General features: G+C 42.4%; 1 long non-coding RNA gene across 1 annotated transcript; it reads right to left on the bottom strand.

Moving 5' to 3' along the window:
• Nucleotides 1–878: 878 nt before the first annotated feature.
• LOC136485961 (uncharacterized) lies at nt 879–1,448 on the bottom strand. Its single transcript, XR_010766619.1, has 2 exons — nt 1,239–1,448; nt 879–1,143 (listed from the first exon to the last, which is right to left on the bottom strand). It is a non-coding gene; the product is annotated as an uncharacterized lncRNA (long non-coding RNA).
• Between the last annotated feature and the right edge of the window lie 14,750 nt (nt 1,449–16,198).

Here is a 16,198-nt window from a genome sequence, read left to right as displayed (position 1 = left end):
CCCTCAATATCACCAGGGTCATCTCGCCTGATCTTATACCGCGACGCATGGCATACCGGGCATGCATCCAATTTCTCGTACTCTTTGCCACGGTATAGGATGCAGTCATTAGGACATGCATGTATCTTCTCTATTTCTAGCCCCATAGGACAGACAACTTGTTTTGCTTCGTAGGTAGTGGCGGGCAATTCATTGTACTTCGGAAGCATCTTCTTTTGGATTTTTAGTAACTCTCCAAATCCCTTGTCAGATACACCATTCTTTGCCTTCTATTGCAGCAATTCTAGTGTGGTTCCCAACTTTTTCTGCCCTGCATCACAAGTTGGGTACAACAATTTCTTGTGATCTTCTAGCATCCGCTCGAACTTGATCTTCTCCTTTTCACTTTCACATTCTCTTTGTGCATCACGAATGACCTGACAAAGATCATCAGCCGGCTCATCTTCTGCGGCTACCTCTTCTTCAGCTTCTCCCATTGCAGTATCATTGAAGCACGCACCATCAGGAATAATATCATTGTCGTCCCATTGTTCTTCTTCATCTTCTTCCATTACAACACCGGTTTCTCCGTGCTTTGTCCAACAAATATAGTTTGGCATGAAACCCGACTTGAACAAGTGTGAATGAAGAGTCCTTGAGCAAGGATATTCCACCGTATTCTTACATATGGCACATGGGCAGCACATGAAACCGTCGCGTTTGTTTGTCTCGGCCGCACGTAATAAAGAATGCACGCCGTCAATGAACTCTTGTGAGCGGCGATCAGCATTATACATCCAATGACGGCTCATCTGCATTACATGACATAAATATCATATTAAAACCTAGATCATAATTAATTATTTATACAACATGCGTGCCACCACAAAAGATACAAATTTATGAAAGCATCGCTACAATGTAGACAATCCCAACTACCACTAAAAGAACTAAAGCTAAAATACATTTCAGGAGCACAAGGATTTCACGACCAATCTCAACTAAAACAGACAGATCCCCCGATTGTGCAACATCTTTGGGCTTCTTCGGCTGGATCACTGCCTCATTAGCCGCCGTATCTGCCTGTTGTGCAAGATATTTTTGCACGAGTTCAACATACTCTTCCTCCCAGTAGAAGCCTGAACATCGTCCACTGCCATCCCACTGAAATTAAAACAAAAAATTAGAACTTTAATCACAACCATCATGAAAATAGGTATAAACTAACCATAATCATTAAATACGATAAAATAACTCACATTGCGATCCGGACACTTGTAGAAGATACGATCCTTGTTGGGACCCTCCTTCTTCACTCGGTACTCCATCACAATCTTCGTCTCATCACGACACTTGCCGCATGGAATGAGAGGAAGGCCCAGCCTAAGTCGCTTTGGAAACCCATGAGAGGCCGAGGACCCGGAAGCAGTTGCCATCTACTCTCTATACTCATTTTTTAATACACTATAAATTTCTTCTGTTATAAACAAATAAAATTAACAAACTATAAAATTATCTAGATCTCTAAACAATGATATTTTAATGGTCATTGTGTTCTCGTCTTTTACTGCGGCAGGTAAGTAATTCATATGATATTTCCGCAAATTAACAGAAGAATGGGAATGTACACACATAACAGACTACTACGACGATATCGGGACGTGTGAATAAATAACCATCCGTACTAGTTGACCTTGCTTACGTGATCATCTCGGCGAGCATTTCTCCACCGGACAGCACCGTACTTGGTCAAGGAAGAGCTCCGATTCTATGAGGAAGGGAACACGGTCTCCCACGACCGTTGTCGCTCTCCCTCGTAGAATCAAAGCTCCTCCTTGATGTCCGTTACCGCTCGACAGAGAACATGCTTGCCGAGCTGAACACGGTCCGCAAGTTCAACTAGTACGGATTTTCTATAATTTTCTAACTATTTTCTAAGTTTTTATTTATATATACTACGTTTAGGTACGGTGATTGACAGACTACTACGACGATATCGGGACATGTGAATAAATAACCATCCGTACTAGTTGACCTTGCTTACGTGATCAGCTCGGCGAGGATTTCTCCACCGGACGGCACCGTACTTGGTCAAGGAAGAGCTCCGATTCTACGAGGAAGGGAACACGGTCTTCCACGACCGTTATCGCTCTCCCTCGTAGAATCAAAGCTCCTCCTTGACGTCCGTTACCGCTCGGCAGAGAACATCCTCGCCGACCTGAACACGGTCCGCAAGTTCAACTAGTAAGGATTTGCTATAATTTTCTAACTATTTTCTAACTTTATATTTATATATACTTTAACCTTCTTTCATGTAAATATGCAAGCTTAAAGTGATTTTGAGCTCAAATTGCTTACAAATGAAAAAAAACCACAATAAAGAACCATAAATATATATAGTGAATAAAATGGCATAAAAAATGGTAAAAAATGAGAGTATGAGATTGGTAACCTTTACAACTGAAGAATCGACGGAGGAATCGAAGAATGGATGGAGGAACAATGGAGGGAGGGAGGAAGCAAGAACACTACTGCAGTGAGCTTCAAAATGTGCTGAGCTCGGGCTCGAGGAGGAAGGAGGAGACGGCCGATTTATAAAGGGAGAACATTTAGTCCCGGTTGATAGATCCAACCGGGACTAAAGGTAACTTTCCAACCCCGGGCGCAGCCACGGCCCGGGAGTAGACCTTTACTCCCGGTTGGAGCCACCAACCAGGAGTAAAAGTATACCTTTAGTCCCGGTTGGTGGCTCCAACCGGGACTAAAGGTCCCTGCCACCTCTGTCTGGCGCAGTAGCCGTTGGGCAGGGGCCTTTAGTCCCGGTTGGAGCCACCAACCGGGACTAAAGGTATTTCTAGTCCCGGGGGCAAAAAATTTCGGGACTAGAGCCCATTTTGGTCGAGGATCAAAAGTCTGTTCTCTACTAGTGTCGTGCCGCGCGCAGCTGCGCCTGGGTTCTGGGTTCAGTGCATCGCAGATAGCCGCCTTGTGCTCCGAGCGCACGGATAGATGATAAGCATTGTGTGCAGTAACTAGTAAAGACGGTCGTGGTCGTGGCCCCAAACCACCGGTGAATGGCGACGGCGACGGCGACGGCCGGCCTTGGCTCGATGCATGTGCATGCCGGGTGCGGCCATGAGTGTGGTCGCTCAGTTCTGTTCAGTCTTCAGTGTTCATCGTCGTCGTCTGTTGAAACCGCGCACATGACCTCACTGTCGCGTCTCTAGCTCGATCTCATCCACGCTCTGTATTTGTCACCAAGTCCAGGGGATCCCCCTCGCATGCTCGTCACTTATCAGACGACAACGACGCGACGAGGACGACGCGGACAGCAGAGAGAGGTGGCCACTGGCCAGGCTTTCACGGACTAGGAGATATTATTGGCGAGGAGATGACGACGGTTGCCTTCAGTCAGTCGATCAGGATAAGTGGATATGGAATGTCTGGCTGTTAATTTGCTTCCATTTATTTCTAGATATATAGGTAGTAGTACTAATTAATGAAAGCCACATGTTAACAGCATGCGACCCTGTGATGACGAGGTAATAAGGTACACACGAGATGTGTGTGTTTCCTTCCGCGTTATTTTCACGGGCAAGCTCTCTTCCACTAACAATATTCTCAGCTTCATTCAGCGGTACAGAGCACCAATCACGTCTATCTTTGAATAGTTCCATTTAAGGCCATGTTCGATGTAATCGGATTCACATTAATTCATATGTATTGGGGTCGACTGGAGCGGAACTTAAACTAAATTCTGCTCCAATCCACCCCCAACACATGTGGATTGAGATGAATCTAACAATGTCAAAACAAAGCCAATTATATTCCTAGTGTCGCGAACAATTAATATGTACTGATATGTTGGTGTATGGATTTTGGCACATGAATGTGATGAATTACTTCTTGATGGATTACTTGTGTTAGTTATTAGTTACTTGTTGGTTTAACGTGTATTGTGTCTTGTGAGTGGACAAATCAATTTGTAGAATTGATAGATCATGGCTCTGGTGCATATGAATTTTATACTACCAAAATCAGTTTCCTGTCGGCTTGACCATTTTTTTCCTGTCGGTTGAATGTCAGGAATGGTTAGGGGATTCCTGTCGGTTACTATTTCCTGTCGGAAATTCCTGACGGCTGTACAGTCAGTCTAGGTTGACTGGTCAAACCAGAACCGTCAGGAACTGCCGTCAAGAAATGTATCCTGTCAGCTGACCATCAGAAAATATTCATCTTACCTGTCGAGTCATTCCTAATTTCTAACGGTTTTTTTACTTTTCCTGACAGTTTCTGGCCGTCAGGAATTTTCTGCTCTGGGTTAGTGGCAGGTCAGTCAACGGGCATCTGGCGTACCTGTGGGCTGTGGCGTGACAACGATTGAGGCTGCGACTGAGACCTGGTAGACGGTGTGGCGCAGCCCGGACCGCAGAGGTGGCCACTGGCCAGGCCCGAGACAGATTTTGTTTTATTGGCAAGCTAGGAGATGACGCTTGCCTTCAGTCAGTCGATCCGGATAAGTGGATATGCAATGTCTGGCTGTTAATTTGCTTCCACTTATTTCTAGCTAAGTAATCGTGAGAGTGTCGGTGATTACTCCCGTCCAGGTTCATTCCTTGTGGCTCTAGCTTTTGTCCGCTCGCATATGTAATTTGGGCGTGTTTGCTTTGCACTTCCTAAAATTTAGTCACATAAATCAGCTTCTATGCTTTAGTCACTCCTATTTGATTTGGTGGAATAAAAGAGATAAAAAAGAGTCTTTTAGTCCCTTTTAGTCACGGTGTTTGACTCTAAAGTGACGTAAAGGTGAGGCAGCCTGACTGGGCTGCTTGGTTTAGGGTGATTAAGTGACTAAACTTTAGGGACTAAACTTTAGTCACTTTCAGTCCCTAAAATACCAAACGGCATGACTAAAAGGTGACTAAAGTAGTTTAGTCCCCGCTACATCAGAATAGCACTTTACTGCCGGTTCAAAATACCCCATCACTGCCGGATTTTGAACCGGCACAACCATACCGGCAGTGATGAGGTTAAGCTATCACTGTCGGTTCCTACAAACCGGCAGTGTTCTTCAACTTCACTGCCGGTTCTTTACACAATCGGCAGTGTTCATTTCCACCAACACTGCCGATTCATAAGACTATCCGGTAGAGTTCAGTTCTACCAACACTGTCGGTTTGTGTTTCAACCGGCAGTGTTGTCGTAAAAATCACTGCCGGTTTGTGACAAGAACTGGCAGTGATGGCTAAGCCAACACTGCCGGTTTGTGGCTCGAGCCGGCGGTGCCATCACTGTCGGTTTTGTTGCTAACCGGCAGTGTTGTTTACGACAACACTGCCGATTTTCTATTAACCGGCACTGATGTTACGTTCGCATTTTATTATTTTATAATTTATTTTAATTTATATTTTTTCGTGGAATCGGGTTTCAATTTATATACGCTATGTAGACGACAGGTCCATCAATATTAAACATTACAAATGTTACGGTTACAGTTTAAATGTTCTTATCAAGATCTCGATCCCTCAAAATAAAAAAGAAATATTCTCGGACTTCACAGATTGTGCAATGCTTCTCGGACTTCTTACAATAATCTGGTGAGCCGCTCTGGGCCATACTGGTCCTTGTACTTCACGGATTGTGCAATAGAAAATACTCCATCTTTTTTCAATACCTCGGCTAAGATGAATTTTGCCGGCTTCGATTGCAGTGCGACGATCTCCATGTCTAACAGCCTTTCGTGGTTATATTTCTTGCGCTGTCGTTCAAAAAAGATGATATCCAAAGAGGAATAGTAAATCATTTTGTTGAATTATTAACAGACATAAATGAAATGGGGATTATACACACCAACTTATCGGCTTCTTCTAATTTCCTGCCGATGTAGCGAAGCATTACCCACATTACATAAAACCCGCATTCATTGTTTCCCACCGGTTGTTTTAGGTACTTCCCCTCCATTTCGACAACCTTGAATGGGACCGGCGTCCCACCGATATGTCTTCTTCGGACACTGAGCAACATTAAAAGGAGAAACATTAGAAAACGGTATGTGTGATTAGAAAATAATATGTTATTAGGACCGCTTACTAATTCAGCACTGCCACCAGTGCATCCAGATGATGAAATGGGTTTTTCTTCGAGTCCCACACCTCGATCAGTTTTTGGCAAGATTAACACAAATGAAGACGAAATGGTTGCTGCAATCACAGAATCCTAATTATCGAAAAATCTTAACGAAAAAAGAAGCATAAAATTAAAAGCCGAGAACACATACTCGCAGTTGTTGGCTAGAAGTATGTGGGTTTTGTTCTTCATCGTGAATTCATCGAAAACAACAACCAATCTTTGTTTCAGGTCTTCCACGTCACATTCATGGAGGCCTAGACATGTCCTCTCATTGACTCGCAAGGGGTCCAAGAAGCCTATGTTATCCCATTTGCTTTTTAGAATGCAAAATTTTGCTATACACCTACATAAAATCATGAAAAGTGCTCAAAAGTTAACAATTTGTGTCTCGAGAGAGTAGTTAATTGTAATATCATGCGTGTAGGGTACTTACATAGTCCACAGCGTCAACATTTGAACATCGAGAGAGCATTTCTGGTATAGCTGGAACAAGCACTCCCACTTGATATCGAACTTCTCTTCTTTAGGATAATGGAAAACATGTGGCGAACGGATAATAACCTCAAAACCAAAGTCGTCCGTCTCTGTTGCTTGAGCCATGTAATATTCATGTAACTGGCGCATATATGTTGTCAAATTTTTATACTCATGATCGGGAACCAAAAGATTGCCCCTTTCATACTTCATTGCCAGTGTTCCCGTCCCTTGTACATCATAATAGATGTTCACGGCCTCTTCCATGGTTAATTTTGGGTTGTCTTCGACGTACTTCTGTATGTTCCTTAAATCTTTATTGTGTATTTCTTCGTCTCTTATTGTAGCGTATTTATTCTGTGTTTGCCTTTCGAATTCGGACTTCAACAAAAACAGAAGCAGTGAGGCATAGAGATTGAAGAAACTAACACAATCTTCCATCGAGATGTGTGCTGTAAAAATTTTTTTCATCAAGGTGGTAACGCTACCACTGAATGGCCTTTTTCTTTTTGTTGGTCCACTTTGGGAGCATTAGCGACCAAATCCAAGGACCTTTTCTGCGACTGCGAGGATGTCCTTGATCTTGTTTTGGGCTGAGGTGGAGGAGGAGGAGGAGGATGACGACGAGAATTCTGTTTTCTCGGGGCTGATGAAGATGGAGGAGGAGGTGGAGGAGTCTCTTTTCTTGGGGCTGATGAAGATGGAGTCGGACGAGGAGGAATAGAAGGAGACCTCTGTCTTCTCGGGGGTGATGGCAAGGGATGAGGAGGGGAGTGATCTCTATTGGGAGATGGTGAGTGATCATCGTGGGTGGGCGAAGACTCAAAGTCGTCCTCATCATCAAAGGACAATTGGTGGTCAAGCTTAATGAAGCGCTTGCGCCAGACCACTTGAGAGCCCTTGTTATGACCAAGTTTCGGCCTATCTTCCGCTACGGGGTACTCAATGTATATCTTGTTATACTTCTTATCAAGTATTCTGTCAATGGTGACACGAGCGTACCCCTATGGAATTGGGCGGCCATTAATGGTCCCGTCTCCTATAGGCCAGGCCTGGCCGAGCGTCACCTTGTCCTTTGTCCATTCCTGATAGATGTACAACTTGACATTGGTGGGTTCAGTGATGCCATCCACCAGATGAGGCACATTCGCATCTTCTTCATCGAGCGGGGTCGATCCGCAGTTGCTGCGACCCCTAAACTGTGGGCTAAAGGCAGTAGGAGTAGGGTTTTGTGGTACTCCTAACCCCTTGGACAACAAAATTTGTTGGACTCGTGCTTCAACAATTGCCTCAATCCATATGTCCATTCTGTCTTCTATCTCTTTTAGTCGCCTCAAATACTCTGCGTCCTATTCCGCTCTACCCCTCGAGCGGCTCTGGTAAGTGTTAGATTCTTGGGGGAATGCTAGTTTCCAAGGAGCAACACCGGTTCCTCTAGTGCGACCAGGGTGCTCCTTGGTTCTGAGTGCTTGGGTGAGCACGTCTTTCTCCCTATTAGAAGTGTGAGTCCCTTGCCTCACCTCCTCAGTTACCTGGGAGATCCTCTGGATGAGTTCGCTCATGGGTTGATTTGTGGAGCTAAAGCTCCCGTCCTCGGCGTGCTGTACATTCCTCCCCATACAGTATATTACCGATCTAGGCTCCCAATCGGCGGTCTCAACCTGAACGCCTTCCTCAGCAAGGCAATCCATCTTTTAAAGTTTTGCTTCAAATTCTGGCATTTTTTGGCATAGCCACGAGAGCCGAGATGATGAGGATTCGTCGCTTTCTGCGAGTTCTCCTTATTCTTTCTGCTCAGTTCTAAGTACTCCTCGGATAACCTGTATTCCTTGAAATCCTGCTAAAAGTCCTTCTACTTGCTAAACTATCCACCATCGAAATCTGGCTCTTTATTTTGGAGGACAAAATTCTTGTACAATGTCCCCTTGAAATTCTTGAAGCATGTCCCCATGATTTCTTTTGCTTTTTTCTTGACTAACTCCCTGTCATACTTGGTTGGGAAAGTGAAATACTCTAGGATCTTGACATCCCATATGTAATCCTTCTCACTTTCGGGAACCCTCCACGGGTCATCATCTTTCCCAATCCACTTCCTGTACCTAATCGGGATGAAGTCCCTAACAAGTAACCCGAGGATAGTCTTGTATTTGGTCAAAGCTATAGGCGGTGAGAGTGGATTCCTAAATTCATCGAACTCAGTAATGTGCCAGTGTGCATTCCTACCAATAGGAATCTTTGACACGCCTCGCTTGGATCTAGCCTTCCTGCTACCCGAACCCTCTGGCTCCTTGGCCGGCGGAGGCTCCTACTTGAGACACCAAGTAAGCTCTGACCCTCTCAATTGATTAGCGTGTGTGGCTACATAGTCATATGATACCAAAGTTACCTGGCCATCTTGGTCATTTTGACCCAGATCGAGCAGGCCGGATGGGGTCCATGGCTACTCGTTCTCACCGTCTTGATTGACACCATCACCATTTGTCGGATCATGCGGCTCTCCCGTCCCAGCGATATCAGCCGCTTCTTGTTGCCAATTTATTCTTTGGTGACGGGGTAACAGGCGATGATGAGTCATGGCTGTGACACGATCGTGGTTAGTTTTGGCTGCGGACAACTACTAATAGCATATATATATATATATATATAATATGTTTAATGCAAAGTCTAATAATAAGTCCACATACAACAAAGTCAAATAATAGCATATGTTCACCTAGAACAAATTCATTGTTTGATTGACCACATACAACAAAGTCCACCTACCGTTCTACGAAACTAAGCCTACATCAACTTCCAAATAAGAAAAGCAATGATCATAGCCATAAATAAAAGCATGACATCTTTTCAAGACCAAGGAGCAATTATCCTAATCTTCACATCTCCGGTGGGTGGCTTCTATTCAATCTCCAGTGCCAGCGGATGGCCATGGTTTGCATTCATTGGACCATAGTAGGCCGGTTGCCCATGGTTTGCAAGGTAGGCCGGATGACTATAGTAGGCCCTCAAAGCTTTAGCTTCTGTGTTGTACTTTTTGTGCAAATTACCAGGGTAGCGATTGACTTGAGCATAGCAATCTTCCTAGGTTCGATAAATCCCAGGCATGTGACCAACATGCACTACATACCATTCCATGGTTGCCTATACATTTAAGTAAATTAGGCATGTGGTAAATTGTAATAGTAACTCACTGAACTAGGGAAGCTTAAGAGTAAGAACATTGTTCGGCAATACATTGTCAGTATTGCTCATGTGCAAGATGAATAACCAAATTCTTCATTGCTCCCAATAGTCATATTATACCGATTGGTTTATGAATTTTGGAGGAAGCTGTAATTGACTTATATAGTCATATCTTAATAAAATCCACTTATTCAGGTGTCACCTATCTATGTCATGTTTTACATTGCCATTAGTATCTAAAAACCTCTCATTGATGCATTGGTAATCCACACACTATTATATCGAAATGTACATGAAACATGAGGCTATGGATACCACTGCTCTAATGAACAATATTTGTAGGTATGTCAATGGGGCTTTTGCTGTAAAAGGGTTGATGAACAAATAATAGAAAACCACATCTTCTAGGAAATTAAAAAATCAACTAGATGCATTTTTTGGGATGCTGGTGCATGTCTGTGCCATTGAAATGTATCATTTCTTCTCCTGACTGACAAAGAGGCGAGAGCACACAAATTTGTACTTGAACATCAAATACGTAGCTACAGTGATTGTATCAAGATCACACAATACATCATCATTAGTAATCATCTAAAATCTGCTAGAAAAGACTATCTTAGTAAGGATGCTAGAAAGCCCATAAAAAACCAGCAAATGCTCTCCGAAGTCACAAGCCAGTTCTTTATTTTGCGTTCCCTAAACTAACGGTGCAAACATTGAGGGGTCCATAAGTAGCTAGCAATGAGACTCATGACCTATCTATGTCATCTGACATCTACTAATGCTAGAGCACTGAATCCTCTTGTAGAGTAGTACTCCGTACATGTGATGTTATTTGTTACCAGCATGTCACAATCACAGAATGAGCATAAATCAGGAATAAATAGTCAAAAGCTAAAATTGTCCCCATTATGCAATCATTGGAACTATGTCAAGAAACTCTTTAAGAAATGAGACTGGGAGTTCTAGAAACATATTAAAGACTAGGAACTAATTCAAGTAAGCAGCAACACCTCTACTGATTCACAGCAACACCTCTACTGATTCAAGTAAGCAGCAACACCGTGGGGCATTTCATCAAACACACAGCGGGCAGTGAGCCACACACTCACCGTGGGGGAGGGAAAGCGGCTATCTGCGCGCTCCTGAAGGCCTTGGTTGTGGGAGTGCAGGAGTGAAGGAGGGGCATGGCCGACGTCGTGGACATTGAACGAGGGCACGGACGGCGTGGTGCTCCGGCTTGGGGTGGTGGACAGCGTGGGGCGGTGCTCTGGCGCGAGGTGGTGCTCTGGCGGCGCAGGGGGAGGGGTTGACGCGGGGTTGAAATGAATTTGAATAATTTCAACCCGTGCGTCTTTTATATAAGTAGCTCATCACTGCCGGTTCTTATTGTAAACCGACAGTGATAAGGGTACATCACTGCCGGGTCATTTCCCAAACCGGCAGTGATGTGGTTTAGTAGTTAGGTGTTAAGTAGGATAACTTTTCATTTTCTTTCGAACTCCTCCGATTGGCTCAATGGTTAAGACCCCTCAACCTAGCCCCCGAGACCCGTGTTCGAGTCCGAGGCGGCCCAAATTTTTTTGTTCAACTTTATAAATTATTTAATTACTTTGGGAAATAGCTCATCACTACCGGTTCTCATTATAAACCTACAGTAATGAGGGTACATCACTGCTGGTTCATTCCCCAAACTGGCAGTGATGTGGTGTAGTAGTTTTTTTAAATGTAGCAGTTAGGTGTTAAGTAGGATAACTTTTCATTTTCTTTCGAACTCCTCTGACTGGCTCAACGGTTAAGACCCCTCAACCTAGCCCCCGAGACCCGTGTTCGAGTCCCAGGCGGCCCAAATTTTTTTGTTCAATTTTATAAATTATTTAATTACTTTGGGAAATAGCTCATCACTGCCGATTCTCATTATAAACCGACAGTGATGAGGGTACATCACTGTCGATTCATTTCCCAAACCGGCGGTGATGTGGTGTAGCAGTTTTTTTTGAAAAAATGTAGCAGTTAGGTGTTAAGTAGGATAACTTTTCATTTTCTTTCGAACTCCTTCGACTGGCTCAACGGTTAAGATCCCTCAACCTAGCCCCTGAGACCCGTGTTCGAGTCCTATGGGGCCCAAATTTTTTTGTTCAATTTTATAAATTATTTAATTAGTTCGGGAAATAGCTCATCACTGCTGGTTCTCGTTATAAACCGACAGTGATGGGGGCACATCCCTGCCGGTTCATTCCCCAAACCAGCAGTGATGTTGTGTGGTAGTTTTTTTTTTGAAAAATGTAGCATTGTACTATGTTTTTTATATACTGAATAAATAGAAGCATATGTATTCCTATGTCAAAATAGCTTGAAATTTTTTTGGCAAGCTTGTACACCCAAATTAAGACCCCACACAGGATTTAAGGTTTTTCTTATTATTTTTTATTTATTATATTTTTCTATGTGCCAAATGAGATAAAAGAGGGTGAATTTCATCTTGGACCCAATAGATTTTGTCATCCTCCTCCACAAAATTCTTATCCCTAGAGCACATTAGAGCCTATGTAAAAGTTTGGCACCATTCTAGATCTTTTCATGGGAAGACTTAGTTCAACCTATAATTAAACGGTGTTGTCGCGTGCAAATTCAATTAAACCTCAGAAAGTAGCAAACCATCTCCGGAAAATCCTAAACTTGGTGTTTCCTTCACACGTGGCACGTGCAAGCCTAAGAAAAAGTTTGAGATGAATACAACACCGGAATGCCTATGAACCACACAAACCTTGATAACCTATGTGTATAGTCATGGTTCGATGAAAAGGCACATATACCTCTGTGAAGCATGTATACTCCGCCTAGGTAGAAATGGCTTGAAATTTTTTTTGGCAAGCTTGTACCCCCAAATTAAGACCCCACACAGGATCTGAGGTTTTTCTGATCATTTTTTTATTTATGATATTTTTCTTTGTGCCGAATGAGACAAAAGAGGGTGAATTTCATCTTGGACCCAATAGATTTTGTCATCCACCTCCATAAAATTTTTATCCCTAGGGCACATTAGAGCCTGTGTAAAAGTTTGACACCATTCCAAATCTTTTCATGTGTAGACTCAGTTCAACCTATAATTAAACAATGTCGTCGTGTGGAAATTCAATTAAACCTCAAAAAGTAGCAAACCATCTCTGTAAAATCCCAAACTTGGTGTTTCCTTCACACATGGCACGTGCAAGCCTAAGAAAAAGTTTGAGACGAATACGACACCGGAATGTCTATGAACCATAGAAACCTTGATAACCTATGTATATAGTCATGGTTCGATGAAAAGGCACATGTACCTCTGTGAAGCATGTATACTCCGCCTATGTCGAAATGGCTTGAAATTTTTTTGGCAAACTTGTACACCCAAATTAAGACCCCACATAGGATTTGAGGTTTTTCTGATCATTTTTTATTTATTATATTTTTCTATGTGCCGAATGAGACAAAAGAGGGTGAATTTCATCTTAGACCCAATAGATTTTGTCATCCACCTCCACAAAATTCTTATCCCTAGGGCACATTAGAGCCTGTGTAAAAGTTTGACACCATTCTAGATCTTTTCGTGGGTAGACTCAGTTCAACCTATAATTAAGCGGTGCCATCGCGCGGAAATTTAATTAAACCTCAGAAAGTAGCAAACCATCTCCGGAAAATCCAAAACTTGGTGTTTCCTTCACACGTGGCATGTGCAAGCCTAAGAAAAAGTTTAAGACGAACATGACACCAGAATGTCTATGAACCATAGAAACCTTGATAACCTATGTGTATAGTCATGGTTCGATGAAAAGGCACAGGTACCTCTGTGAAGCATTTATACTCCGGCTATGTCAAAATGGCTTAAAATTTTTTTGGCAAGCTTGTACACCCAAATTAAGACCCCACACTGGATATCAGGTTTTTCTGATCATTTTTTTTATTTATTATATTTTTCTCTATGCCGAATGAGATAAAAGAGGGTGAATTTCATCTTGGACCCAATAGATTTTGTCATCTACCTCCACAAAATTCTTATCCCTAGGGCACATTAGAGCCTGTGTAAAAGTTTGGCTCCATTCTGGATCTTTTCGTGGGTATACTCAGTTCAACCTATAATTAAACGGTGTCGTTGCGCGGAAATTCAATTAAACCTCAGAAAGTAGCAAACCATCTCTAGAAAATCCTAAACTTGGTATTTCCTTCACACGTGGCACGTGCAAGCCTAAGAAAAAGTTTGAGATGAATACGACCCAGAAATGTCTATGAACCACAGAAACCTTGATAACCTATGTGTATAGTCATGGTTCGATGAAAAGGCACATGTACCTCTGTGAAGCATGTACACTCCGCCTATGTTGAAATAGCTTGAAATTTTTGTGGCAAGCTTGTACACCCAAATTAAGACCCCACACAGGATCTGAGGTTTTTTTGATCATTTTCTTATTTATTATATTTTTCTCTATGTCGAATAAGACTAAAGAGGGTGAATTTCATCTTGGACCCAATAGATTTTGTCATCCACCTCCACAAAATTCTTATCCCTAGGGCACATTAGAGCATGTGTAAAAGTTTGGCACCATTCTGGATCTTTTCGTGGGTAGACTCAGTTCAACCTATAATTAAACGGTGTCGTCGCGTGGAAATTCAATTAAACCTCAGAAAGTAGCAAACCATCTCCGAAAAATCCCAAACTTGGTATTTCCTTCACACGTGGCATGTGCAAGCCTAAGAAAAAGTTTGAGACAAATACAACATCGGAATGTATATTTCTAGTTCCCCAACAAAAGTTATACGAATTACATGCATGACAATAATTAAACACACAAAGCTGTACAAATTAAAATTAGAACCCAATTAAACTACGACCTTAAAAACAACCTAATAAACATTAATTACTATCGGAATCTTTGCCGGGTTCGATCGGGCCACGCACACTAACATGCCTCCGTAGCCATATATGGTAATTGATGTCACGGATTATGTATCCGCTTGTATCGATGAAGTCCAATGCCCGTATGAGTGCACTCTCTCGTGCCTCACAATACCAAAAGAATGGTCGGCCATAGATGTAACCTACTGAACGACCACTGCCCCTATTAGTAATCCTTATACAGTACTAGCGTCCTTCTACAGTGAGCTGGCCGAGGTTACCATTGCAGAAGTCACAATCATACCCGAGTTGCTCCATAGCTTGGTCTAGAATGGGCCACAAGCCACATGCGGCATAGGTAAGGTCCTAGAGCACAATCTACATGCGGAGAAAAAGAAAAAAAATTAGAGAATGTTATTACAATAATAAACAACAAATAACTATGACTCAGGTATAAGTGACCATTTTACCATATCCACACGGTTGTAGCTCGCAAACCATTCGCTTGCTTGCGGAACGGGGATATCACCAGCATTCAAAGCAAGTGTCTTGAAGTGCGAGAAATCAGGCACGTCATAGCAAACACGTCAAAGTGCCTCTAAACAAATGCGCACGGCACTGAATTGTGCGCTTATCATGTCCGGGCTATGTCTTCCCATCTCATGGATATGGTTCCGATGATTTGCACCCCTCAAAGAGATGGAAAACTGAGTTCACACGTCCATAGCCGACCACTTGCATTAGATGTCGTGTTCTCGACGATGTCCGAGATAAAGAACCAGCTAAGTGCTATTCGCAGCCAATCTATTAGGGATATAGTCTATGACATATATGTATGCAACAATGATATTAAACTAATTACACTTATTTGTTAGCATCAAAAAACAAAAGATGTTGTAAAATATTTCATACAATAGCTGGAACAGGGAACCGTAGAATGGCCACATTAGGAGCAAATAGCTCATCGCCAGGGTGGAAACCTGATTCTTGTGGTGGGGGAGGTCCGTTGTTCATACCACCTGATCGATAAAATGCCAAAAAAATATGAACATAAAATATATGCACAAAAAATTCTTCCAAGTAAAATGTGGCAACATAATTAAATATAGATCGAATGCAAGAAATAAGAATATATATAAACATAGAATGCAAAGAAACATGAATATAAATATAGATCAAATGAATATAGATAGAATATTGGAGAAGACAACATATCAATACCATTGAAAAATGCGGGAGCCATGACCAAATCACATACAGAGAGAGTGCATTTCTTGATAAGTGAGAGTGAAACATGATAAATGAGACTGTGAGAGGTCGTGGGTGGGTGGGATCGATGTATGTGGCCGGCGGTTTGTTTTATATAGGGGGCATGGTCATCACTGCCGGTTTTTAAGTAGAACCGACAGTGAAAGTTAATATCACTGTCGGTTTATAAGTAGAACTGACAGTGAAGGTGCATATATGAAAAGAATATATTTATTTAGATAGTACAGTGGGAAAGTTTTAACAACAACGATATATTTATTTCGATAGTAATGAAATACATCAAAAAATAACAAAAAT

This window comes from Miscanthus floridulus, chromosome 10 (assembly GCF_019320115.1).
Source record: "Miscanthus floridulus cultivar M001 chromosome 10, ASM1932011v1, whole genome shotgun sequence".
Lineage (NCBI taxonomy): Eukaryota > Viridiplantae > Streptophyta > Magnoliopsida > Poales > Poaceae > Miscanthus > Miscanthus floridulus.
Note: the sequence above shows the minus strand (reverse complement) of the source record. Positions and strands in the feature narration are given on the sequence as shown.